This window comes from Orussus abietinus, unplaced genomic scaffold (assembly GCF_000612105.2).
Source record: "Orussus abietinus isolate OABI.00-Male unplaced genomic scaffold, Oabi_2.0 scaffold15, whole genome shotgun sequence".
Taxonomy (NCBI): Eukaryota; Metazoa; Arthropoda; class Insecta; order Hymenoptera; family Orussidae; genus Orussus; species Orussus abietinus.
The window spans coordinates 1,669,410-1,696,824 of record NW_019396010.1 but is presented as its reverse complement, the minus strand read 5'-3'; the positions used below and the strand labels follow the sequence as shown (position 1 = coordinate 1,696,824).

Sequence of the window (27,415 nt, the reverse complement as noted above, 5' to 3'; positions counted from 1 at the left end):
TGGAGATAAATATGGATATGGATTCAAAATAGAGTCCTCTGGACTCTCTCTACTAAAATTCCCTCCATCTCATGACACCTCGGAAGCTATTACGAAGCTACACCCCGTTCTTATAGAGATAAGGGATTTTTTAATCGAACCCCGATTTTTCGGCCTCCAGGTGACCCCAGCTTCGAAATGCAACTGCACTAAGAAAAATGAGGTATTTGAAATCGAATAAATGTGCCTGTTTAAATATCGGATAGTCGACTCAAGTGCAACCTTCAATGATTGAAATAATTATTTCTTTACGGGGATTAAAGGTGAAGTACTTTCAACTAGACGAAAAATGTAGAAATAAGTAAAAGTCTCCTAGGTTCATGTATGATTAAAATTGATTCCCCTCCAGTCGTACATTTTTCTCAGTGCCTTAAAAATATTTTCTAAAAAATGAAATTTCACGAGTTTCAGGACTTATCTTATGGTCTCCATATTCACGTTTTAAAGTATGAAACGATTAGAGACACCCAGTTCTATTAAAAGTTTTATGAAGGATTGAGCTTTCGGATGCCACTTTCACATCCCCTTAACAAAATGACTGGCAAGCCCGTCGAAAAAAAAAAGAAAAGAAGCGTACCCTCCTCACGGGGCGGAAGAAACTCGAGGAAATCATTCACGGGGGAGATCATTAGGGTAATGAATTATCGGTCCACCGGTTGCAGCTAAACCCCGCTCCTAAACTGCGGCTTTTCTTTCCTAGGGTGATTAATTCAACGGCAATTATCCGACGTACAGGTACGCACTTTGATCCCTCCAAGGCGTAAGACTCTCCTCCTCGCGATCCTCGGAGCGATGATGAGGGTTCACACCGGATCGGCTGGGCGTAATTTAGAACGTTCTCACATTTGGTACGCGTTGCATGCGCAGCGGGCATTCGTAACTTCCTTCATTTTTACCCGTTTAATCTCGTTGCGTGCCTCGGTTCATCGGCTTTTTAATTCAATCTCTGCCTCTTCCCCGGCTGGCCTCCACTCCGAGCCTCCCGTCGCCACCTCGAGGCCTCTTCTCCCGAGCAACCCTCGCGATTAAACCCGAACCGTGAAGCGACTGACGAACGTTAAGTGGCGAGTTGAGTGAAATTATGCCACCTTTATATCGAGAATATCTTTAAGAACCCTCTAAGGTGGTCCCGGTTCCTCCCGAAGACCGTAATCCGGACACGAGGTCTCAACGTAACTTCTGCGCATCGAGTGGCTGCTCGAAGAAACGAAACGCCATTTTCTGCCTTTCTAAGCGCTTCGATGACGTTTTCATGAAATACGTCCCCAGGGATTAAGGGGGCGTCATTTTTTATTTTATTTTTTTGGAGCAATTTATAAAGGGGTATCGAACAAAAAATCGGAAGTTCTGCGGATATAGTGGCTGCACTAAGAAACGAAACGCCATTTTCTGCCTTTCTGAGCGCTTCGGTGACGTTTTCATGAAATACGTCCCCAGGGATTAAATACCGCCATTTGATATTCGGGGGCGTCGTTTTTTATTTTATTTTTTTGGAGCAATTTATAAAGGGGTATCGAACAAAAAATTCGGAGTTTCGCGCGAGTGGGTGAAAAGTCGCGGTCAGGTGTGACCATTTTTGTCGCCGAGAAAAGAAGACCTGACCGTTCCACCGGTCGTTACGATTACTTTCACGTGGAGGCTGGATGTACGATTAAGCGGGACCGTGACGAGGCTTAAGTGGCGAGTCGAATGATATCACGGCATCTTAATTTCGGGAACACATGGAGGGTACCCCTCGAAGGTGGTCCCCCGAGTGGGACATTAATTCCGACAAAGAGTGTGACAGCTTTTATAATTCCTTTTCACGTGTAGGCCCTCGAGCGGCTGCGAAATCGCGGCTTCGATTAATATCACTCCGCGGGTAAGCCCGAATAAGCGGCGCGATTCCCGTAAATGTCAATTGAAGGTAACTAAATCCACTAAGTGACGTCATACGCATAAATGTCAATCGAAGGTACCTAAACCCAGACACGGGATCACCGGCATAAACAAATAATTACGAAACATCAAATACCTGAAAAACTGATTTTCGGAATCACTCGAGGGCGCCTAAAAGCGTCATTAATCTAGACAATTACCTTACCGTCTCGTTATTATACAAAATTAAAGGACACGGTAGAGTTCCACGCCATACACATACAGGGCTATTTTTAGGGTTTTTTTTTGAAATATGAACGAAATCGATTGGTAAATTTAATGCGTTATATACGTAAATCCAGCTCGGGCGTCGGAACTACGGTCGGAACAATTTGTCACCTGAGAAACTCTCGAACAAATACGGGGGAAGGAAAAGGGAAAAACTGTCCCCGGGGGAGGTATAATGGAAAGAAAGGAGCAGCCGCCTTCGGGTGGCCTCTTTTTACCGAAGAATCTCTGGAAGGCGAGCGAGGTTGGTCCGGAGTGATTAATGGACGTCGGCCGGGGTTCCCCTGGTCTCATTTGCATTCGCGTCAACCGGGGTAGCCGAGGAGATATCCCGAACTAAAAGGAGCGTGTACCCCCGTGTCGTTCCCGGGCGCTACCACGCCTCGCAAAACCCGATCCGATCCTTTATCCTGGAAGGATCGACGCGGATCTTCTTCGGGCCAGGAGGTGTTCGACCAGCGAAACTCGAAGACCACCTAGAGGAAGCCTCGCACCCGCGTAATACTGGCGGCCGGGACCATAAATTAAGCCTACTTACTTTTTCATCTCCATATTCCCGAGATTTATTTATACCGGACGACGTGAATCTAGTAATAATGAATTATCGGAAGGATTTAAAAACCCCGGGGGACCTTGGGCCCACTACAATAAATATAAACGCACATTTGGTACAACTTATACAACAACTATATTAATTGTCAACATTTCCTGGACTCTATCTCCTACATTTAATTCCCGCGAGGTTGTTTCCGCGTATGTAAAATATCTCCTTTTAGCGTTACTATCCTCGGTGTTTCATTGTTTAAGACGAGGAATAACAAATATATGATATTAATCGAGATGACCTCCGATCGAAATAAATAATTGTGCATGTAATGTAGGTGCCATAATTTATCCGAAAATGCTCGAAGAAGATGCTAATTGGCCCAAGAAGGTGTCCAACCAGCCAAGGGACACCGAGAGCTCGCAATCGCGTAATACCGGCGGCCAGGGTCATAAATCAAGGCGCATTACTTTCATTTCCGTGCGGTTATTCCTATCGCGACATCGAGCCACCACGGATCCGATTGATTATCCGGCTATAATCGGTAATCGACAGCCTCCGATATACCGGGGTCTCAATTAGGAATTATCACGAGGGAATTTTCGAGGCAATATCAATTTCCCGCACGGCTGCCTATCATCTCTCTGCTCACTGATGCATAGGTGCGACCGGCTGCTCACATTACTGATAATAAAACGTTCCTATCACTGCGGATTACCGCTTTGTGGACGAATCCTGTTTCTCAAGTGGCACGTTACGTCAAGATCTTTCCCACCGTAAGATGCAATGGCACTATCATCCTCACTCGAAGGCGTCCATTATTGAAATATGAACAATAACAAACGAGGCACCCCTATCAAAATATCAATAAATAATGAAGAAATATAACCCCTCCTGATGTTACCCCCAATTAAGGCCTGTAATTAGAAGTACCGAGTAGGATGAAAAAAATGTCGACTCGGGTGTAACCATTATCGCGATTTTCTGCCTTATCACGGATAGGGCCACGTGGGGTCCCAAGATAGATTCTGAACGAGAGCTGGATTGCTTTTGATAAGTGCATGTCAGGTCTGCTATCACGTGCCGGATTCACGTTCCCAAGGGCAGAACTCTCGCCCGGGGCTGCCGGGGAAAATCGTGATCGGAATCCGCGTGACGGAAAATCGGCCGTCCAAAGTAATCGATTGGCGCGATTATATCCCGACGTGGCATGCGATACGTGGAAGGAAGCAACAAGCGCATTCGCCTGATGCACGACGCAAGTGCATATGCCAATTACCTCGACAACCCCGCGACCCGCAAGAGAGGGCCTAGGCGAACCCGCGGGTCACCGTACATTTACAAAATCGGACAACCGCAAATGACTGTCAGATACTCCCATAGAAAGGAATCGGTTTCCCAAGCCCCGATTCGCCGCAACTGATAACGTCGATGCCAAAATGAACGCAATGCCTCCAAAATGCCGGAAGAAAAAAAATCGAGTCCATCCCTACGCTCGTCGCCGATAAAGAAAGAAAGGTCGATAGTTAATTTCAAGATTCTTCCGATTTTCTATACACACAAGTTTATCGAATCTCCCACGAATTGCTCTTATCAATAGCGACGGGATTGCGCGCTAATTATTAAAATCCTAGGTGTACAATGGCGGGCATGAATGCCTCCCCTGCAGATACGACATCGCCTGTGCAGGACGGGAGGGCATTGATGTCTCCCAGTATACCCTGCGGACATGAATGCCTCCCCTGCAGATACGACATCGCCTGTGCAGGACGGGAGGGCATCGATGTCTCCCAGTCTACCTCCAGATACCGTGCCTCGTTGCAATTTTTACGGTATATCGAATTTATCCGCAAACTTTCTAGATTAACTTTCCTGTTCTGTCGAAGTATTCGAACGTTGAGCAGAAGAGGAGAATGAAATTACCGGTGTGTGTACGCGGTTTACTTTTTAAAACGGTGGGGTTAATTTGAAACTTTAGGATCATATGACCGAAGTTTGAAGGATTGCGGCATAAGTGATATGGCAAACCTCGAGGGTGTTTATCGGCCGGGAAACATCGGGACGTTTCGAAAGTGGACTTCAACTTGCGGGGTGACTTTAATCGAGCATTAAGTGGCAGATAGCGACGTGCGGTAGCACGGTAACTCGCTACTAACCGCTTTTCGTCACGCGATTCGCGATACCTCCGCTCCCTGACGCACATATTCCGCATGCCACCAAAAACTCGCTCTTTATCTCCCAATCTTTATATCTAGAGCCGAGCTCGCCATTTATTCCCCAGCGACCCTCCTGCCAGAAGTAAACGTACGAATTAAATACCACAATGTCATTAAGCGTACGGATAAACATATAAGAAGTTAACGCAAGATTTCCTGCGGCTCGCCGCTGGATGCCCCGCGTCATCATCAACCATAATATCTAACGCATTTTACATAACTTCACACATCAAAAAAATACGTTAAATGAATTACTAATTCCAGGTGTAACGAAATATTAACCCCTTAACTTGTGCGCTCGAGTTAATTCGAGCGGCGTTGTATTTTATGCTACTATAATTTTTGCACCCTGGAATATAATCGAGAATTTTATTTCTTTGCCAAGACAATGTTCTAGTGCTTTTTTTTACATCAAAAAAATTGATTCTTTTAGCCGGTTCTTTTAAAAAAAATCTGTGTGAAGGGGTTAACAAGTATCAAATGACGTATAAAAAATTCCCGTATTCCCAGGACCTTAACCACCGTCGACGGAAATCTCCTTTCTCCCAGTCCTTAACCCGAGTAATTACATGTCCAGGTAATTTTTCCTAACCATGAATAGTCCCGCGAAAGTGCAGGATAAGTTAGGTGCGTAAAATCCCCGATGGGGAATTTCTTAACGCGAGCCTTCATCGGCGCCTCCACCGGGCGACGTGATGAAGAGGACTCGGGTGATTTTTTCGCCCCTCGCGTGATTATTAATACCGCGTGCTAATGGGGCAGGGAACTATGCTAATGAGAGACACCGGGACTCGTCTGTTTTCCCCGCTTTGGCCGCGTGATTAGCGCTCGGCAGCGATGCCCGAGCGATTCGTGGCAGAGGTGAGATATCCCTCAATGTCGCCGCTCGATGAAGACCTCAAGGGGAAGCCCAGGCTGCTCGCAATATATCTATCCGCATAAGCGCCCTCTGCGCGCACCCAGCGCCTCGCGCGGTCAAAGTGCGAACCGCTGCTACTACACCTCTAGCGCTGCGAGAGGGATAAAGAGAGAGCGAGGGGCGCCGATAAGCGAGGGAGAGAGACCCGAACAGTCGGAGAGACCTCGCGAGGAGATTTTTCTCATATATGCCCATAATTATGAAAATGGTCTAAGTCAAGATTAAAGAAAAAAGTGAGTTTATCAGTTATTTCACGCCATATTATTTCAAAGGAAATTAATTCAATGTAATTTCGAAACAAAAAATACATGACTTAGACCACTTTCATAATTATGGGCACGTATCTACGAGCCCGAGTCGATTAAGTCCACGAAATTGATGAATAATCCGATACTCAAGAAAAGCGGGGAAATGTGTAAAAAGGTCCGCGTTAACGGATAAAGATAGAAAAAATTAAATTAAAATTCTTAAATTATCATATGAGGTCCACATTTCGGTACTCGTACCTAAGGGTGACTTTGAGCGTGATAAGAAAATTCCTAAGATATTAAACTACGGGTCTAGGATAGTCAGATTGTTAAGTAATACATCGATCTCGATGTATTCCTAAGAACTCGACGTTCAACGTCTGTTACTTTACATTACCATGACATGAAATACAAATTTTTCAATTCGGGGAAGAAGAGGTGATGTGAGGGAGAGAGCGAAAGAGACGCGGGGAATTGCGTGGCTGATTATCAGGGAGTCTCTTATCTCGTATATCCAGGGTTAGGGGGAGTTTTTCCGAGCCCGGTTTGACGACCAAGAAGAGTCCCGTCGAGCCGACGTTTCGAGAATGACTTACGAGGTGCCCGAAGCGCTCGCGTAACCTGTAAGTTACAGCTACCGGGGCTGTTATTAGCGTTATTCAATCATCCACCGAGATCCTACACCCTTTTCTTCCGTCCATCTGGGTTCCTCTATAAGGTGCAAAAGCCGGTCTCGACAAAGACGCCATCGCTCGTCCAAGAGGCGTCGAGAGCGCCAGGAGGGATGGCTCGACGTGGATTATTAATAATTTTCAACGAGACTTCCTCCCATCCGCCCGGTCGATCTCCTCGCCTTGTAAACGACGACAGGAGCCCCTTCCCGAGAAATAAGTAAAAATAAATTACGGGGCCCTGGTGTACAAGGTCGCCCTTTTATCCCGTCGACCCATCCCCAGAGTCGCCTCCGTAAAGCAGAAGTACGTTGAGTGTTGAAGATGTCTTTATCTCCCCCTAATCAGGGCCCTACGGGAATTCAGAAGAATCCATCCCGTGAATAAACGTCCTCATACTCAATCCCGATACAAAGTCGACATTGGCGTAAAAGTGGAGGCGCGCGAAGAAGTGGAAGCGGTCGACGCTCGTCGAGCCCGAGTCTCTTCTGGGTGGAGTCCCGCCGGGTAAAAAGACCCAACGAGCATCCATATGGAACCACTTTCCCTGATAAGTGGTTAGAATCATGAATGTCGCCTTAGCTACGATCTAAGAGGGCAGGGGGGTGCTCCCGATACACCTTAACCCTTCCCAAGGGAACAAGTACCAGGCGAAGGTGCGAAGGTTCCGCGGCTTATCGAACGAGGTGCGTGGAGGAGGTAATGTGGGAGAGGTCGTCGAGGGTCCTGGGGGGTCATTTACGAGGCACGCATGCCGGAATAGAGGGTGCTCGTAAAGTCTCGATTAGAGGAACGGGTATCCCTCGGGAGAGAGATTCCCGGAGTTCCAGGTAACGCTTACCCGTGGCACCGGGGCGGAGGCAGAGAAAGGAGGATCCGGATGCTGTCGGGAAAGGCGGGACCAAGCGATCGATACCCGGGGGAGGGGGTTCCAGGGACGTCGGCGACGACGCCGGGTCCGACGGGACCCCGGGGTTAAACGTCGGACGTATCTCAAGGCGGCCGAGAACTCGTCGTCCGGCGTTCGGCGCGACTCCCAGGTGATTTACGCAAAGTAATCCCATTACGGGTCGCGCCGATCGTTAATGTCCCTCCGGTCGAACCTAAGCCCCCCGGGTCCGGGGAGTAACCTCCCGAGTTACGGCTGCCGGTGCGAGCTTGCGTAATCGGCGACGCCTCCGTGATTTGCGAGGGGATAAAAAGGGACGCGCGATTAAGGGCTGAACCCGGGTCAAGGGCTCGGACGGGATGGGCGACCCAACGGAAAGCGGACCGGCGAAGGGACCAACGGAAACGGGAGCTGATAACCGTTGATGGGGTCGAGGTGGCGTCATTACGGCTTTCCGGCCCTCCTTTATATATTCGACCTTGCTCGGATTTAACGTTTATATATAATAGTCGATTGGAGTCGGAATGGTTGATAAGACATATGTCATTAGTAGGAAAATATGAAAAAGACACGATAAGAATGGTCAAAGGCTTGAGCGGTCTCGGCGAAAGGGTAGCACAGGCGAAGGGACCATCGGAAACGGGAGCTGATAACCGTTGATAAGGTTTTCCGGTCCTCCTTTATATATTCGACCTTGCTCGGATTTAACGTTTATATATAATAGTCGATTGGAGTCCGATAAGACATATGTCATTAGTAGGAAAATATGAAAAAGACATGATAAGAATGATCAAGGGCTAGAGCGGTCTCGGCGAAGAGGTAGCAAATGCGAAGGAACCATCGGAAACGGTCTGACGGTCGTTGATAAGCGCCCAAGTGGCGTTATCAGAGTTCTGCGACTCTCTCCTAGACATGAATCGCGATTAAACCGATGGCACTACCGGTGATAGTAGCGAAGTAATGAATTATAAACGACTACTTTGGCACGATAACGAGTAATTAAGACGCACGCGACGCTTACGGCCCGCGATAATCAACCTTTGTTCTCCAATCATTCACCGTCTATTCTCACCTCGCGCACGCCTTGCCTAGGGGGGAAGATTGCGCAAAACTGTGAGGCGACCCTCCTCGGTAATTGAAAGCGTAAGGTCTAAGGAAATAGTAACCACAAGTGACTCGGTCACGCATAAGTGCGAGCATTACGCGCACGCGTGCGGACCCTGGGCATTTGCAGTCCACGCAGTACCGCGCGCGCGCGTGCCCTCGGTACGTGTACAGCCGCATTACGCCGAGGCATGCGTGTGGGTAGTCCCAGAATATAGAGTACATATCGTGTACAGTGCGCGTAACCGTACAGTACGTGGACATTGCGTACCACGTATGTCGGCGAATCCGCAAAGTGCCGTGAGAAGGGCGCCATTTCACGAAGCCTCTAGGTTCGGCTCAACCCCATCTTACCCGGGACGTACATTACCCCGGCGAGCAGGCCGCAATTAATAATCCGCAAACTGATCTGAGTTAATTAGAGGCGCGAGGAGCGGCTAATTTACGCGGCGTCGAGAGGGAAATTAAACCCGCGAGAGAGGAGAGAAGGGATGATGCCTAGGAACGGCGTCTAAGTACGTCACGGTGGTGCGGGATTAATTATGAGAATTTCATTCATTTCGCGTAAGTGTTGCGCACCGACACGGACGCCTCCGGCACACGTACAAGTGATGGCAATTACCGCGAGTGATCTTGTTTGCACGTCGGGGTGCACACGGCAATGCCCGCCGACTATGAATCGAACCGTGGATATTACCCCCCTCTAGCTAATTATTAATATTAATATCAGCTGCAATTACGGGGTACCGGGTTATCGCCGTAACACACGTAACAAGTGCGGATCCGATAAGTGAATCTGGATTTTGGCCCCATTATCTGCGTCTCCTGATTTTTTTTTTCTCCCAAGGCGAGATAATCCCAGGTATCGGATCTAATGATCCGTTATCGCGCGGTAAAATAAATAATTACCGGGCGGATAATGGACCTTCCTTCTAGGAGGAAGATCCCGAAGGCGGACGCCTTTTCCAATACACGTAGGACGTGCCGACAGGGGACTAAATGTCCTGCAATTACGTGTCTCCTTTTACCACCGGCCCGGTAACCGCGTCGATTAATCTCCGATCGCGGCATTGTAAACAAAGTCGTCATTGTTATTAATAAATCCCCGCGAATGGATGGGATACAACCGGTTACCCGGGTGTTCGCGAGAGACGTTCCATTTGGCTGTCAATCTGGAAATTCTCTTCTGGACGATCGAGTGACCTTTACATAAGCTTGGAAATAAAAAGAAAGGAAAAATAGAAGTCGACGGCGACCGGCCTTAAGCCTTAAGGCGATCGCGGATGCGATAGACCAGCCGATTGCCAAAAGGTATTATCGGTTAAGCATTCACTTTTATGGCAACTCGGTTGTCATCCTCGACATCGCCGCCGTCGCTGGCGGTCGTCGGTTGCGTAATGACTCTTCTTCTTTGCACTGAGCAATCGCTCGAAAGTGTCGAAAGTATGATCACGAGGTGGTAGCGACGTTACGGCGACCAGGACGTACCGAATTTTCCTCAAATTTTTCATTAATAAATAAAACAAAGTATGATCACGAGGTGGTCGCAAAATTACGACGACCAGGACGTACCGAATTTTCCTCAAATTTTCCAATAATAAATAAAACAAAGTATGATCACGAGATGGTCGCAACATTACAGCAATCAGGACGTACCGAATTTTCCTCAAATTTTCCATTAAGAAATAAAACAAGTAAATAATACAGAAATTCCTCAATTTTCATCCTTTACGTTCAATTATTCTAAGAGAAAGACTATTCAGAGAGACTACTTCCCAGGAGAGAAATAAAAAGAGACCCTTCAAGTATTACCGATAAATTCTAGCCTTAACCTCTGATTCTAATTAATTGTCTCCCTTGTACTAAGTGCCTCGTTACCGGCGAGTCATTAGCGAGGCAACTAATGTAGTAGAATGCGAGCTGATAGAATGACTCATTTCTGGAAAGAAGGATAGATAACGGGGCGTATCGAGGTAATAGTACGCACGTATCGGCGGGGCACGCGGGAATTTAATTAGGCCTTAATTAGTTACGCCCATCTCGATTTACATCTGACCCACATGAGGTCTAATCGAGTCGCGTTTCCCAGGGCCGTCAATTTCACCGCGGGTCGATTTAATCCAATGGAAATTCCCCGGATTTTCGAAAACCCGGCCACGCAATTGGCGCCGTCGAGTTTACGCTTTAAAGAGCGGATTTCTATTTGCTCTTTGCGAGTAGGTGCGAAACGCAGCCAGGTCGGCGGGACTTGTGTACGGGGCTTAATTGCTTTCTTAGGGCACGTTCGCACCGGGGACACGCGGCCGAATAAAAATGACCGAGGCCTATCCGCGGATGCTTACGTAAGAGTAACGGCAACCGCAATGAGAGAATCGCGCCTCCGTATTAACGAGTGCGAGCCACATAGGCATGCAGGATGCGAATTATAGATATTACTCACCAGAGCAGAGGTCGCCGATGTAGACTCCGTGTGAACGCACCGCATACACTTGCACCAATTATCGGGAGGAATAAAATCACAGATTGTCCTGCACTTCGCACTTACACTTTCGCGATCAGCTGATTGGTGCCCGGGAGCCCTGGAGAAGAGATAAAGAGCATGGATTGAAATTCATTGTTAAGATAAATGAACGATATTGGTGGGCAATCTGATAAACGAGCTACTCACCAGAGCAGAGGTTGACGATGTAGACTCCGTGTGAATGCACCGCATACACTTGCACCAATTATCGGGAGGAATAAAATCACAGATTGTCCTGCATTTCGCACCTACTTTTTCGCGATCAGCTGATTTCTGTCCGGAGAGCCTGGAGCAAAGATAAAAGGCATTCATTTAACGTTGATAAGCGCAATATCCCTGCACAGCGAGGTGCAATGGGTTGTTACCGAAAACCCCATCAATCAGCGGAACTTTATTTCCCCCTAATGACGACCAAACGTTTTTAACGGAGGTCGATAACAATGTAACGGCGCGACTGTTAAGAAGTAACACCCCGGTAGTAAAGCCTCGATGTAGCCCATAATCGAAAAACGAGTCGAAGGGGTTCCCGTTATCGGCCCGTCAGTTAAACATTTCGTCCATATCGGCAGTGTATCCATAAAGTCGCCATAATTTAACCGAAGGTTCCCTTAAAGACCCCCCAGCTGTCCGGCATTCATCAAAAGTCGGTCGAACGTACGTAAAAGTGAGAGAAAGAAAGAAAGGAAAGAAAAAAAAAAAAAGAAAAATGACGTGCAATCCGAAAGCTAGACCTACTTACTCCTGACCGGCGTAAAAGTATCCGCGCTTTATCTCCCGCAGTTCCATAAATCTTCCGCAAAAGTATAGTTTTTAAGTAGCGACAACAAAATGACACGTCGCTCGGGATCGCCGAGCCCACTTATGGGGACTGTTAAAAAGTAAGACCTGGCTGTAAAACCTGTCCCGATGGGCGCCATAATCGAGAGGAAGGAAAAAAAAAGAAAAGAAAACAGAAAAAAAAAAGAAAACCGACTCGGCATCCCGTTAATTCCCGATGTCCAAACCCGGGGACGCAATCGACCGATCGAATCGCACGTTCGTCCTATCCCCATTGAACCTGTCGCGGGATGTCAATCGATCGATCGATCGGTCGCCTAATTTCGCCTTGTCAGGGGTCGCAGACGAGTGACCGCGAAACATCCGATCGCGCCGATCGATCTATCGTTTTCGCCCGGAATCGATCCCTCTTGCACCGAGATCACCATGATTCATGCGACCCGAGGACGATGCGATCTCCAGGGGACTCGGACGTCCGTAAGACATTCATCAGACGTTCATAAGACGTTCATAAGACGTCCGTAAGACGTTCATAAGACATCCATAGTACGTCCGTAGTACATTCATAGTACGTTCATAGTACATTCATAAGACGTTCATAAGACATCCATAGTACGTTCATAAGACGTCCATAAGATGTCCATAAACGTTCATAAGAGGTCCATAAGACGTTCGACCTGGCCTCTTTGCGTAGGCGGGAGCAATTATTAAAAATAATTACAATGAGGTCTTAAATAAAAAAGCCCATCGATCCCAAGATGGCTCTCATAAATGTCAGCATTTATGCTGCAGGCGCTGATGAATTTAAAGATGTGCTATATCGAAGGAGAGGTCCTATACCCGACTTTGCTCGGTTACTTGAAATTGAGTCGTTTACGAAACGAACGGGATCCGTGATTAATGATGGATCTTCCGATTAGTCCGAAAGTTTCCGCTTAAGCGGTCTTCACCCTGATGACTCCTGATTCGCGATTCATAATCTGAAGATATTCGTACTAATCCGTGTAACCAACTGGCATGATCAAGATTTAAAAAATTCTACAGAGGAAATTAATATCTCATGCAGACTTGACGTTCATTTTTTACAAGGTCGCGGTATTTCTACTCCAATCGTACATTACACTATTTCAAGCCGAGGGAAGTATCACGTAAGAGGTGACCAACCAATTCCCAATTAATTGTCATTAATGGAAAAATGAGAAAAGGATAATTCCTTGCGTGTAAAAGGGAACGTGAAATCGTAGTTGAAAAATAATCCCAACGGTATAATAATCCTTAGAGGGGGTGTTACATGCAATAATGCAAAGCGCTCTCATTTGTTTCATATCAGAGTTTAATATCTGGACTCATTTCAAGTTATTATTCCATATATCCTGGATAAGGTTAGAACGTAACGAATGACGTTATGCCCTTTCCGACTTTGAATTCACGAGATGCAAAATCGAGGGAGAGGTATGTACGTGTCGTCTTCTGATGAAGACAAAGTCTGTAATTTACGCGTCTTGCATTATGAGTACGCAGTCCGAGTTCATGCAAATGCCTCGCGATTGGACACGACTTGTGAATTACGAATAAATTTGCGAATCGCTCAGAAAACTTGAGTATGCGTGGACGTCCTCTGAATACTATTAAGATGAGAAAAATCGGGGGAGGGAAATAAATATAAAAAAAAATATCTTCCACGGGCTCGTCCGGGATTTGAACCCGGGACCTCTCGCACCCGAAGCGAGAATCATACCCCTAGACCAACGAGCCAGTTGTTGTTGATCGTTCGAGAAAAACACGATTTAAACCTACACTGATATAAAACCTACACTTTTTCACAATTTATCCTTGAAAAGCACTTCATTTGTTCTAGCTAATGGATGACAAATTTTGTAAATACTTGAAACATCTCGGACATATATGGGAAACCAAATACACGTGACTAGCATCTGTAGATCTTGTATGTTATTAAATTAATTGACTGTACGTATTAATATCTACATCGCCTCGAATAATCACATTAAGTGGTTTTTATATCCAACGAAATAAACTTACTATAAGTACATATTAACATTTTCAAAATATCGAATGTAAAAAATAATTTCATTACCGATCGTCTTTTTCTAGAAACTTCGCGACGCGTTATGTCCGCCATTTTGTCCCGTTCGCTACTTCGTATCTAGATTAGAATTGCATCATCATGATGTAGGAATTAAATCCCAGGAAACATAACGATAATAGACTGTATTAATAAGAAACGTACCCTTACATATCTCCATGAAAGGTTGAAACGAATATCATTCTTACCGACTTTACTCTAGTAACTATTTCTATTACCTTCAGAATATCTAATTAAAAAAATAACCGTCACCGACCGTCGTTTTCTAGAAACTTCGCGAGGCGTTACGTCCGACATTTTGTCCCGTTCGCTACTTCGTATTTAGGTTATAATAGAATAAGTATGATTAATTCACCTGTGATCAATCGCCATTGAAGATCCTCACCGACTACCTGCCGTAATCGGACTGAATATTTCTCCCGAAATCCGTTCTCCCGTCCACGCCCGCTTTGTCCGCAAAGTTCTGTTTGTACACAAACGCGAGGGTACCTTGAACCGCGTCGACTGCCGTGGCCACACCGGTCAGTGCGCGTGGCGCCACCTGTTAGAACTTCCGCGGAGCAACGCGGAACTACCACCGTCCAGCATCGCTCGCGGTGGTACAAAAGCTGACGAGCCGGTTCTGCAATGCTCCTCAACAATTATTTTTAATGCACTTCCGCTAGATACATTACAACAAGGAAGAACATAGCCGCCAGTATCCATACTGTATTAATAAAAATATATATCAAAGAATGAGAACGGCTAATCGAGTCAGCCGAACGTCCTCGTGGTGTATAACTTTCCTAGATATAAACATTTAAGTTTAGATAATTAATGATTCTAAAAGCTACTGCCAATAATAATAAATAATTTAATGGGTTTTCATCTAAGTGCGTTCAATTTTTATACGATATATCTACCCCGAGTTAGCGTAGAAATTGTTTTTCGACTATGGAACCTTCTCGACATATGGGCGAAATTCATCGACACGTGCAGGCAACATTCGACCAAACGTCGGAAGGCTTTAGGCGCTTTTAGTAGCCAAAGGGCCAGGTGAGAATTGGCGGCGGGATTTTCAAATTTACAGGTGACAAGTGGAATGTTTTGGGATCTGATATCTTTAATGTAAGGTGTCATATTATTTGAAAGTACTGTATATACACCTGCTCGTTCCCTCTCGGAAATGTCGGCGTTGAAAACGAGGAGTACCCCGATACTCTCCTCGGTGGATCTCGCAACAAAGTTGAGAGGTTACCAAGAGGTGTCGTGTAATTATTTCTCCGTTTTCTTGCCAGTATCGTGCGAATACGAATTACACGTTCGCACGTGTCTTCCTTGTCCTGTCGTGCGTGTGGCAAGCTCCGCACCCTTTCTCTCGGCTTTGATGGATAGGCATTTTTTAATGATTTCCATACCTACGAGATCTTTGATCCACCGACCGCCGAGGAATTGGGATACTTCCTTGTCTCTCCTTAAAAGGGCAAATTTGCGACGAATATCGCTAACGTAAAGAAAAATCAAACTCGTTAAAAAAAATCCTGCTCTATTTTAATTAATCGATTTCCCGAAGGCGTGAAAATTAAATTCAACTCTTCATAAGGTGCTATTAAAATCAATGATAATTATGCACGTTCGCCATTGATTTGAATTATTTGCATTAAGTATAAATAACCGAGGCAATAATTTCGGAGATGAATCACTCGCTAGGGCCATTTTCGTCATACACGGATTAATTGAGATATAAAAATGGAAAAAATATCCTTTTAGCAGTCCACCGGCTGCTTTTCGGTGCTTCTGTTGACCTGGAATAAACGCCGACAAACGAACCTTTTATTTTTCCACCGATCAGCTTAAAATGGACATTCACTAAAGCCGAAACGGACAGCGAGCAAAAAGGAATTTTCGAATAAGGATTTTTCGTTTACAACGCTTTTACAACGCGCATAGGCAAACGCGTCTACGGGGTCCAATCGAGGCGAAGCAGCGCTATCGTAAAACCCGAAAACCGATTAAACGATCGGTACAACCACCATCATCGGTTTACGACATTCGAGGCCTTTTGAGCGAAGTACACAATGGCCTGCACCGGCATTGTCTCCCACTCCGTCCTTCGGGCATGCCCTCAATTCCCAGGCAGATTTCCTACTTTTCCTTGAAAGTCCCCCGGTTTTCCTCGAAATAAAACTACGACCGTAAGGAAATCCTCGGTAGAAGTAAGCTAATAGAAATTGCGAGCCCAAAAGGGATTTCCCCTTTCAAACAGGGCGCACTGCCCCTTTGAAGACGCGTGGGAAAAGGACTTCCTTACCGTTACGGTAATGTCTCCACCGTCATACGACTAACGATCGACAATTACAATAGAGTGACTTTAGAATTCATGAAACTAATATTCTATGCAGTATCGATCGTGTCTAGATGCTCTGAAATTAGACGGTACCGAATATAAGAAACTGTACGGTCAAGTGGTATCGCAACACGTGTGATATAATTGACAAGTCTGTAAGGAAACATGTATGGCATATAGAAATATTTTTTTAATTCAAGGAATAAACTGGAATAAATCAAGTGAGTAAAATAAGTCGAGTAATTATATTCTTGAAATGAAGAAAATCCTCCTCCAGTTAAATGGGATTTTTTTCTCGGCGCGGAAAGCGGTACATCTCAGGTGAACGAAATTCTGAAACACAGCAGGACAATTCCCTTCATCCAGGGTATATTTCTATATTATTTGGCCTCGTTCGAACGAAATGTTACTTTCGATTTTCCCGATATACGATCGATCCGAGTTCCATTACGTGGATCGACGAAGAAGCGTCGAGGCGGAAATCGGGCGTCCTTCCAGCTTGTCCTCCTGTCACGGGCAGTATCGTCAGAAAATCAGGGTTTCAAGGTACGACGTACAAGCAAGTAAAAGTTCTCAAGTGTAGCTACAAGGTGGTAATTACCGACTACCCGGAGGGCACTTCGAGAGTATCACTAATTGTCGCTCATCGCCTTTCCCAGCGGGGGGTTTCGAGCTCGTAACATCAGACGGCGTAGAGCCGAACCTCTGTGCGACAGAGAGGGTCCGATAGGCAATCCTCTAACACCGAGAGAGAGGGCAGATCAGGAGAAAATCAGAGAGAGGCTGAAATTTCGTCGAATCGTAGAAATCGAGCGATCGACTGCACGATAACTGGTAGCCTCTTTCGAAATAATTCCCGGTCCGAGCGAGTGACATCGTTTTACGAAATGGGATTACCATTTAGTAAACGAATGCCCACCGTTCCCGAAATTTGAAAATTCCACGACTTATCCATTTCCTCGATTATTTTTCTGCGATAAGTACTCCACTGTCACTTCTGATATACTTAACCGCACGTCGAATTGTTATAAAAAAGGCGTTGCAAGCTTGTTTTTCTAATTCTATTCTAAACACAAGTTATTGCAGCTCGAAGTAATGTAACTTATAGGTTGCAACGAATTAATCTCGCTCCGCGTTAATTATGACAGTGGTTAAAGTGGGGGAGTAAGCATTATAAATAAGAGAGCGACTTATGAAATCATCGATCCGATGACGATTTTCCATGAGCACTATTGTACCACGGGAGTAATCATTTGTACGTAATCGAATAGTAGTAATATTAGCCCCGAAGAACTGCTGACGATGCTCCGACTTGCGGGCGCAATTGCTTATTGAACAATTGCATCGCCAGCAACCTTTCGTTTCTCCATTGTTGCTTCGTGTTATGTCTGTGATGGTTAATACGAAATACGGGAGGTTGACGGTTAATCGAGAAATAGGAAATGCACAGAATTGGGATGGATGATAGAGAATTCGACGTCTGCTTTTGCTCATTAATCTGCTTTCTCAAGATAATAGGTCTTGATGCTGACCTTCCTTACGGTCGCGAGTTCACAAGGCTCAAGGCCTTACGAGTAATTAGAGGTATTGTAACATTCTTTCTTGACCCCCTTTCTACTCCCCGGAATTTCTCGAATTATTGCTCCATGTCTTATCACTCGAGCACCGAAAAAGACGCAATTAAAATTTATTAAGGCACATTTTGATTAGCCTTCGAGGTTAAAATTAGCCAATATACCAATGAACATAATAAGTCGTTAAAATATGTTTCACGGAAAAACAGCTTCATTCAAGAACGAGGTGTCAAATCTTGAACACCAAAAATCGCAATAACTTCCTGGCAATGATATCATCGAATTATCATTCGGACGTAGGTCCGAATTTCTGGGCCTTTCATGAAAAAAAAAATATAAAATGACGTTTCATCCGCAGAGGCCCCCGCAGTCTATCGCTCCTCGGCGAGGTACATTGTCAAATCTTGAATCCCAAAAATGGCAATAACTTTCTGGCAACGATATCATCGAATTATCATTCGGACGTGGGTCCGAATTTCTGGGCCTTTCATGAAAAAAAAAATCTAGAATGACGTTTCATCCGCAGAGGCCCCCGCAGTCTATCGCGCCTGGCGAGGCACATTGTCAAATCTTGAACCCCAAGAATGGCAATAACATTCTGGCAACGATATCATCGAATTATCATTCGGACGTGGGTCCGCATTTCTGGGCCTTTCATGAAAAAAAAAATCTAGAATGACGTTTCATCCGCGCAGGCCCCCGCAGTCTGTCGCTTCTCGGCGAGGCACATTGTCAAATCTTGAATCCCAAAAATGGCAATAACTTTCTGGCAACGATATCATCGAATTATCATTCGGACGTGGGTCCGAATTTCTGGGCCTTTCATGAAAAAAAAAAAAAATCTAGAATGACGTTTCATCCGCGCAGGCCCCCGCAGTCTGTCGCGGCTCGGCTCGGCAGAGCGGAAACTCCTGGCGGCCGGAGTTTTCCCGTGGGGAGGGCCAGCGAGGGCTCCGGGCCCGAGAGGGGAGCCCCGAGGCCCCTCCCCTCGCTGCCCCTTCCCCGGGGGCCAGGTGAGTCCCACCCGGTCCCCACCACTTGGCGGCTCGGACCCGGCGAGCGGGCCCACCTGTGCCACACCGCGGATGGAGCCGAGCACGCTTCTCCGGTGATCCTCCGAGCGACTTGCGCGCCCAGAGTCGCGCGGCCGTAAGGCCCCGAAGTACGCGACCGATCGCGGCGCTCGCTCGGATCGGGCCCCGAGGTGGGGGCCGGCGATTCAGGAATCGGCCACGGACTGCACCCTCGGCTTCGAAAGTCATTCACCTAACGGTCATCGTGCGGCAGCCACATCGTGCACGGGTCCCGGGATAACCTCCGTTATCCCGAAGGTACCGGCCACAGGGCCCCGGGAGGGGGAAGGTGACCGAAGAGGCCCAGGGGACCGCGGAAGAGTGGACAGTTTGGGCCCCGTCGACCGATCGCGACATCGCCTATCCGCGATAAGGAGGAAGAGGAGCGGGCATGCCGAGGACCCGAGGGGACCTACCGCGGGACCGCCGCGTTTTCGGGGCCTTAGATCTCGACTGGCCCCTGGGACCTTTCGCTCCGGGAGCAAGGTGCGAGGTGATTTGGTGAATCCTGATCTCGGGCACTGTTTTCTTCGCCCGACCTCGAGGTCACGTGGCGTCGGAAGGACGCCGACAATTATTTCTGGGCCTTGTGGCTCCGATTTGGGACTCATTAGGAGCATCCTTGGACACGGTGACGGGATGGGGATGGGTGAATCGATGATGCCCGGCAACGTTCGGGGACGGTGATTTCGAGATTCCGTCGTCGGTACCGAAGTTTGGGCCTTACGACCAATTGGGCCAGTGCCGAATTAGGGATTCGGATCGAACAGTGATCGTGGTGTGCCGGGGGTGACGGTGTACCGGAAATTGCCGACTGTTTCGGAGTACACTGCCTGGATGAGTGTTCTGTCCGAGGATTGTCATTGCCACTGCAGAAGTAATTATTTTAATTAAGGTAAATTTCTATTATCATCGGCTTATCGCTACCCCTGCACGCATTAATAAAATAAATTGATCATCTTTAGATAATGTATTCCCTCTTATCACTCTCCGCGTTCCAAGTGAAAATGTGCCATGAAAGTTAGCGCTTATAAAGCTGTCTCCTGGTCGCTTTTCCCTTTCTTCAATTTCCCCGCTAAATGTCATGCATGTAATACATTTTAATTGAAACTTTTACCCGGGGATCAATGTCAATATCGGTGAATTAACCTCGATGGGGAAAAAAAATGTCAGGTGTTTAATAGAAAGTACAGGACACGGAGAGAGGTATTAACTGCAACGCCATGTTGGATTCGATCAAACTATTCCTGCAATGACCCTAGAAATAATAACCCTTTATTATCAAACTAATTTCATATAGTTCAGAATCTCGAAACGATGAATTCAGATTCATATCGCGGCACTGAATTAACTGGTGCACCTAAAAAAATATTTCTTTACGTATCTCTTTTGTATTATAAAATTTCATAAACGCGTCTTTCCTTAGGATTCCTCCATAATCACGTGGTGAAATTTCAAATGATTCGGTGCATCCAGTTTATAGGAAAGTCTTATCAATATTTTGACGTTTCATATGTATAGAATGGCACTTTTTTATCCCCTTAAGGCGGAAGCGTGACAATATCGGTAGGCTCTGTGCAGCTTCCTTGTACACTGGGAGACATCAATGCCCTCCCAGCCTGCACAAGCGATGCCGTATCTGCAGGGGAGGCATTCATGTCCGCCATTGTACACTGGGAAACATCAATGCCCTCCCATCCTACACAGGGGATGCCGTATCTGCAGGGGAGGCATTCATGTCCGCCATTGTACATGCCTACTTCTTCCATTATATTCGTAATGATCCTAATGACCCAAACGCCGTTGCATTCCCACCGCAATCTGCATTTCGTCGTTGCACGCGCTTAACCCCGCGATTCTCCCTAGGGGAACCGATTACGCTCCGAACTGCAGAAATCTTTCGTTCCGTTCCGAAATTAGTGGTTTTAGAGAACTTAGCGATAGTACCGTGCGGCTGAAGAGATTCCTCCTCGGAACTCCGTGAACGGGGTTCATGTTCGGTTCTGCCATGTCTGACTCCGCGATATACAGTCAACATCCTCTTTGTATCCCCGATTGTCGGTAACGGAGATCGGTAAGAGGCCGGGGTAATGATAGCAGCGGACGAAATTGATCGCTCCGGGTGTCGAAGGAGCCGTTCGTGACAAAACGAACTTTGTTAAACCACCCGTGGAAACGCACGCGAAACTCGGGACCGTGTATGAACCGTGAGACATGGCGAACAAAGTGGGAGGAATTACGAACTCGTATGAAAATCCCCTAGGATAATGCCTCACTGATAAGGAGTACCTCGTATGGAGAACTTGAGTCACGTGCGGGCCGATTAAATTATTAAATTGCAATGCGACTATTCCTTTTTTATCTCCCGATACGTTCGATACAATCTTTATCTAGAATACAAGAAAGACGCCCTTCTTCGTTCTAGATGCATTACCTTGACGCGTATGCCCTGGGTTAAGTAATGGAGCACAGAGTACTTGATCGAACTCGATGCCACCGATTTAAGTTCGTGAGAATTCTAATCTCCTTGTACATGGTTGCAGGTTAATGCGACGGGTCAATAATAACGATTCAATGACCGATTTACTAATAAGTAGAGTACGCGAGTAAGTGAGCGCGAAACAACTGGAACTGATTTCATTAGAATCGTTTTCCGAAGGACAGGACAAAGCTTTCGCGATAACGAGAGGGAAAGGTGATAGGCTCTGAAATGATCGATATCGGTATCCTTGCTGGGCGATTAATGAATATAATTAAAGGCGACGGTCCTGCGAATTTCAGGCTTAATTAATTGATTGAGAAGCGCGAAGTACTTAGTAAGAGTTCCACGAGGTGAACGTATCGGTAGAAATACCCGAAGCGAAAGTGAAGATAAATCGTAGGTAAAATAAATAACCGCGAGCCGCTCGGAGCTTTTAAACAATTTCAAATAATCCGCCCCGATAATTTCTTCCTGCCGAGGGGGAAGAAAAAAAATACCAGGAACACCGTTTCCTCCCAGAGTCCCTTTTTGGGGCCTGCAGTCTTCGCAGCGCCATTTTACTGCCCCGTTTAGCTCATCGGCTTGTTGGCACAACTTCGGAGCCTCATTTCCGACAGTGTCCGTCCCGGTCGATATAATAAAACGGAATGGAGGGTGCCGACAAAAAGTCGGGTAAACTCTATCTGCCCTTTTTTTTTTCCCTTCTTTCCCCCGGGTCCTTTTTACAGCACGTAAAAACGTGCGGAACGTGAAAACACGGCACCTAGGCTCGGGGAAACCGAGAAGGTGGGCGAGGTGTCGTAAAGCTTAATCCCTCATTGTCACGCTCTTACAATTTTTTCTCTTTGTCTCTCTCCTTTTTTCCGAGGCGTCCTAAAAAGGGAGGAAAACAGGGCACCGAGGAGGTGCCGAAGGTCGGACTCTCTTTTACGAGAGGAAACGCTCTCGTTGGGAAAGGTCAGTGTCGCACCCTGTCCAATTCCCGTCCCTGTTAAATGGCGTCCATTCGTTAACGATCGAGCCACTCTTTACGACGCCATAAAGATCGATTTGTCCGACGGTTTCTTTTCTTTTTCTTCCCCCGAGTTCTTTTTTTTTTTTCCTTTCGGATTTTCGCTCGACGTGGTTCACGTTAAGAGGGTCAACGCGACACTCGATGTCGTAGGTCAGTTTCGCTTCCCCATCGGCGGGCCGACTTTACAAGATATATGTAGGATACCTCATTCCGCATGGTATATCAGGATTTCGTAAACCTGCCGACTGGTTTTCACGCTCTTACAACTCGCCCCTGAATTCGACATTTTTCATCGCAATCCGCTCCTCTAAGTGCGCGAAGGTCTGGTGCACTCTCACCGGGAATACAAGTGGTGACTCCACAGTGAGAAGGAAAAATTCATTCAACCTAAATACTATTACTTTGAACAGTGCCAAAGAAATGTCCAGTCAATTAGCAGAATAATTAATTTCACTCAAAAAAATTGTTCTTCCGGATAAATGCCTCGTCCTATATCTGAGCGAAATAATTATTCTTCGAATTACCGGAATATTTCTTTAATTAAATGAAGATTTTCTTATCCCAGGGTGTTGCTATAGAATTCAATTAGAGATAGAAATCCGGTTCATGAAATTGTTATTACTTATTCCGCAATGAAACGCACTCCCAAGAATTAATACACGCACATTGGTCCGTCATACGATTATGGATCATTGTCTTTTCGTTATATCATATGCAAAATCATGCAACTGGGATCGGAGGATATTAAAAAGGGGAATTTCTGATCTCTCGCCTTGAAATCACGGGAACGAAGATACATAAGGGATCGCCGATCTCGGAAATACCGATCGAAGGGGTTCGATCTCTCGCAGCGTCGATCATTGGGCAAGCCGTCAAGTTTGGATCGATTAAGTCCAGCTGAAAGAATTTCCTCGCCATGCTGACTGGCCGTGGATCGTTTCGCGATTTCCGAGGATCGTCGTGCAAACGATTGCGATGAAAGTCGCGCCTTAAGGAGCTGTTACGATTCTCACGGACGGCTGGATCGCGCAAGAGGACTCGGCAAGGCCTGCCTCTCGGCGATCCTCTCGATCCTGATGATCGAGGTGCGAGATCCGCGAGGCCGGCGATGATCCTCGCGAGACCGGCGTCGATAATGTCGAGAGGACGGGGAATAATTTATAGAAAACGCCGAGAGTCGTCTGAAAGTCCTCGAGGGAGCCATCGCCATCGAACGCGAGTGGAGGTGACGGTGAGATTCCTTAAGTAAATCGATGCCGATATTCGGATTCGATGCATCTCGTTAAGAAATCCTCGGGAAAAAGTGCCGTCAACTCCGTTATACCATTGGCTATAGGACGCTTTTAAATGCGAGGTTGACGTATAGACTCTCGACATCGCGGTTCTCGCTGCAAATGTATTTGAGTCGAAGCTCGATTTTTTGACGACGGTAAAAGGAGCGATTCGGTGGATCTGTTAATAAAAAATCCTTGGAAAAAAGTGCCGTCAATTCCGTTATTGCATTGGCTACACTTTTCGAAGGTGAGGACGCTTTTAAATGCGAGACTCTCGACATCGCGGTTCTCGCTGCAAATGTATTTGAATCGAAGCTCGATTTCTTGACGATAGCGGATAAAAAGCAATTCGGTGCATCTCTTAATAAGAAATCCTCGTAAAAAAGTGTCGTCAACTCCATTATCGCATTGGCAACACCTTTCGAAGGTGAGGACGCTTTTAAATGCGAGGTTGACGTATAGACTCTCGCCATCGCGGTTCCCGCCGCAAATGTATTTGAGTCGAAGCTCGATTTCCTGACAACGTCGAATAAAAGAAGCAATTCGATGCATCTCTTAATAAGAAATCCTCGAAAAAAAAAGTGTCGTCAGCTCCATTATCGCATTGGCAACACCTTTCGAAGGTGAGGACGCTTTTAAATGCGAGATTCACGTATAGACTCTCGACATCGCGGTTCTCGCCGCAAATGTATCTGGCTCGAAACTCGAGCGAGTTTCTAGGATAAAAGGAAGTAGTTTCTTGCTCCTCGTCTGTTTACCGTTTTTCCTCGGTTTTAGACACCTAGGCTTGCTAGAGAGCGGTCGAACGACAGGGTACACGTGCGTACACCCGAGAAAAGTGAAAACGAAACGAGAGCAAACGGCGTCCGAGGACTTAGTTTAAATCGGATTAAGTGTCGAGCGTAAGCGCGGCCGGTGTTTTGCGAAGACGGCCGCCAAAGTACGCCGAGCGGACCGTGACTCGATTACCACACTCGATGACAGTGGTTTTTCCGGCAAACTCGAAAATGTTCAGGCGGCTGTGACAATTGCGAAAAGCCTGCGGCAAGAGTGAAATTCTTCATTCGGTCGCTCGTCATTGCGCGCCGTGACTCATTTGCGGCCCGATGCAATAACCCGGACGCACAAAGAACGGAAGAAATAGATCACCGAGAGCAGAAAGCTCGATCAGCTTTCGGCCAACAAATGCCACGCAACAAGGCAGAGCCCGTAATTAAATAAAGAAAACGATCGGTATATTCGAGCCGCGCGATAAAATCGTTTGGAAAATCGATCGTCCTTCCCCTAGTAGCACAAAATATTTCTCCTATATTTTCTATATATTTAACGAATATCCTAAATTTTGTAAACATTTACCAGACATTTGGAATATTTGCAAAACGTTTACTTTAGAATATTATCTCTATAATATTTATATATCAGCTCCATGTGTTTTCATGATATTTTTCTACCAGACGTACAAAACATTTCGTTTCATTTTAATACAAGTATTTTTTAAATATTATCTGCCGAACATATTAAAAAGATTTCTCGTGTTTTTTCATACCAAATGAAGTGTGCGACAATAGTCGTGAAGTAAAAAATGTATTTTCATTACGTTAATAAGTTAAAAAATATTTCTCTATATGTTTGTAAATTATTGAATGTAAATATGTCATTGAGATTTTCAAGAAACATTTAGAAATTATTCTATGCTACCAGGGTCGCGATATCGTAGTACGGATAGGAGAGCTTTATAAACAATATCCCAGGAATTTCCTATCAACCCGGCGTATATCTATCACCTCGTTTAAAAGGGCAATAAAAAATATCGACGGATGGGAAAACAAATATGTCTCGGTAAAATGCCGACTCTTCGAGTTCCCGGATATGCGAAATGGGAAGAGTCAATGACTGTGGGGTATAGGTCAGGAAAAAGGAGAGGGACATGGGGCCGAAGTACGAGAGGGGTTGAAAAGGAGACATCGATGCTCGAAACGGTTGATCAAACAGTCGATGTCTCTTCCATTAGCTTAAATTTGCTTTCCCATTTAGCGACAGACCGTCACGTATGAAAGTCTCGAATGTCGGGGAGATTCTTTATGTGGGTCAGTATTTCGACTTATAGCCGGGCTCGGTTCGAAATGCACCTGCCTTGAAATCCGGCAAAGAGTAGACACCGAAGAAAATAAATTCTCCGTTACGTGTGCCATAAAGTCGAAATGCAAATCGGCGTTGCAACGCGTCTTTCTCCTGGCACTTTAAAGTATTACATCGTAGGGCATTACAGCCGAGACGTGCCTCAAAGTAATTCATTTTTTATCAACCTCGACAATTATTAACATATTTTTTCAAAATAACATATAGTCACACGTTAACTCCAACGTGGTCGCACCTTAGATCGGGCCGAACCTTCGTTAACAATTGCATATAATTAGCGCGCAATTAACGTGTAATTGAGGTGAAGTGAAACACGTCGAGGAACTTGATCGACGTCGATAAAAAAGATTTTTCTAAATGCTAACTTTGCCGACGTTGGTTTTTATATTGACAGCTGTGTCGAATTATATTGGGTATTGTACCAAATGGCATACTCCACCTGTCATTTCCGTGCAATAATTACAAAGAAATCGAAGTAAAACTCCAGAAATCCTCTGGATTCGTGCTTTCTGCGGCCCTCATATCAGAGCCTTCGATAATTGTACATTGATCGAAATACGAGAGGTGGACGCCATATTAGTTCTGGTCTGGGCTGAGTTAAAAAATGAAAAAAAAAAAAAGAAATCCAAATTTTGAATGTGCCAGGACAATTCTTAGACGATCAGGAGTGATGCGTCAAAGTTTCGGACAGTTTGGTCTAATACCCTTAAAAAAAAGTGTTGTGTTCGAATCGACTGATTTGAAGGGGGTTTCACTTCGCCTTAACGTAAAGGAAAACCCGTGGGTGGATAGACGTTTCATTTCCATCCCTACCGTATAAACCGTGAATTCCACTATTTTACTATTCATCGAGTACTCGCAATTACACCGAAGGGTCTCAAAAGTTGGAATCCACCTGTCGGTTTCCCTATCCTCTACGTTCAGCCGAGCAAGTGGCATAGGAGAGAAGGGCCTCTCGATCTCGCGATTATCGGCGATCGGTATCGGGCCCCGGGTGTGACTGAGAAAATCCCGGAATATAATGCACTCCGATTTATAAACCCGTAAATCATGGCGAGCCTCGGTTGCGCGATCCCGCGGCGATCGGCGTCGATTCCGCGGCTTGTAATCCTTTAAGGTCAATCCGGGTTTTCTCGCCGGCGAGCGTGTTCCCCCGAAGGACGGGAGGATCTTACGGGAGATTAATACAGTGTTAATTACGCGGAGCCGTAGTAAGTCGAAAATGTTAATTTACGAGGGGATCGAAAGTCCCGAGTCAGCGGGAGCGTCGTTCGAGCCGACGCCGGCGAAACTTATAGACGACAACGACGAGCGACTTGCGACACCCGAATGGTCTGACACTGGTATAGGCAAAT

At 46.1% G+C, this 27,415-nt stretch overlaps 1 long non-coding RNA gene and 1 other non-coding gene across 2 annotated transcripts in view; both read right to left on the bottom strand.

The window, feature by feature from the left end:
- The window catches only part of LOC105696383, a 193,913-nt gene extending 179,257 nt beyond the window's left edge, over positions 1 to 14,656 (bottom strand). The window contains exons 1-3 of the long non-coding RNA XR_001103715.1: positions 14,533 to 14,656; positions 11,444 to 11,582; positions 11,216 to 11,354 (exon numbers count right to left, since the gene is read on the bottom strand). This is a non-coding gene — a long non-coding RNA (uncharacterized LOC105696383). The remainder of the gene's footprint in view (positions 1 to 11,215; positions 11,355 to 11,443; positions 11,583 to 14,532) is intronic.
- Trnap-cgg lies at positions 13,757 to 13,828 on the bottom strand. The gene has a single exon. It is a non-coding gene; the product is annotated as a tRNA-Pro (tRNA).
- Positions 14,657 to 27,415: the final 12,759 nt, after the last annotated feature.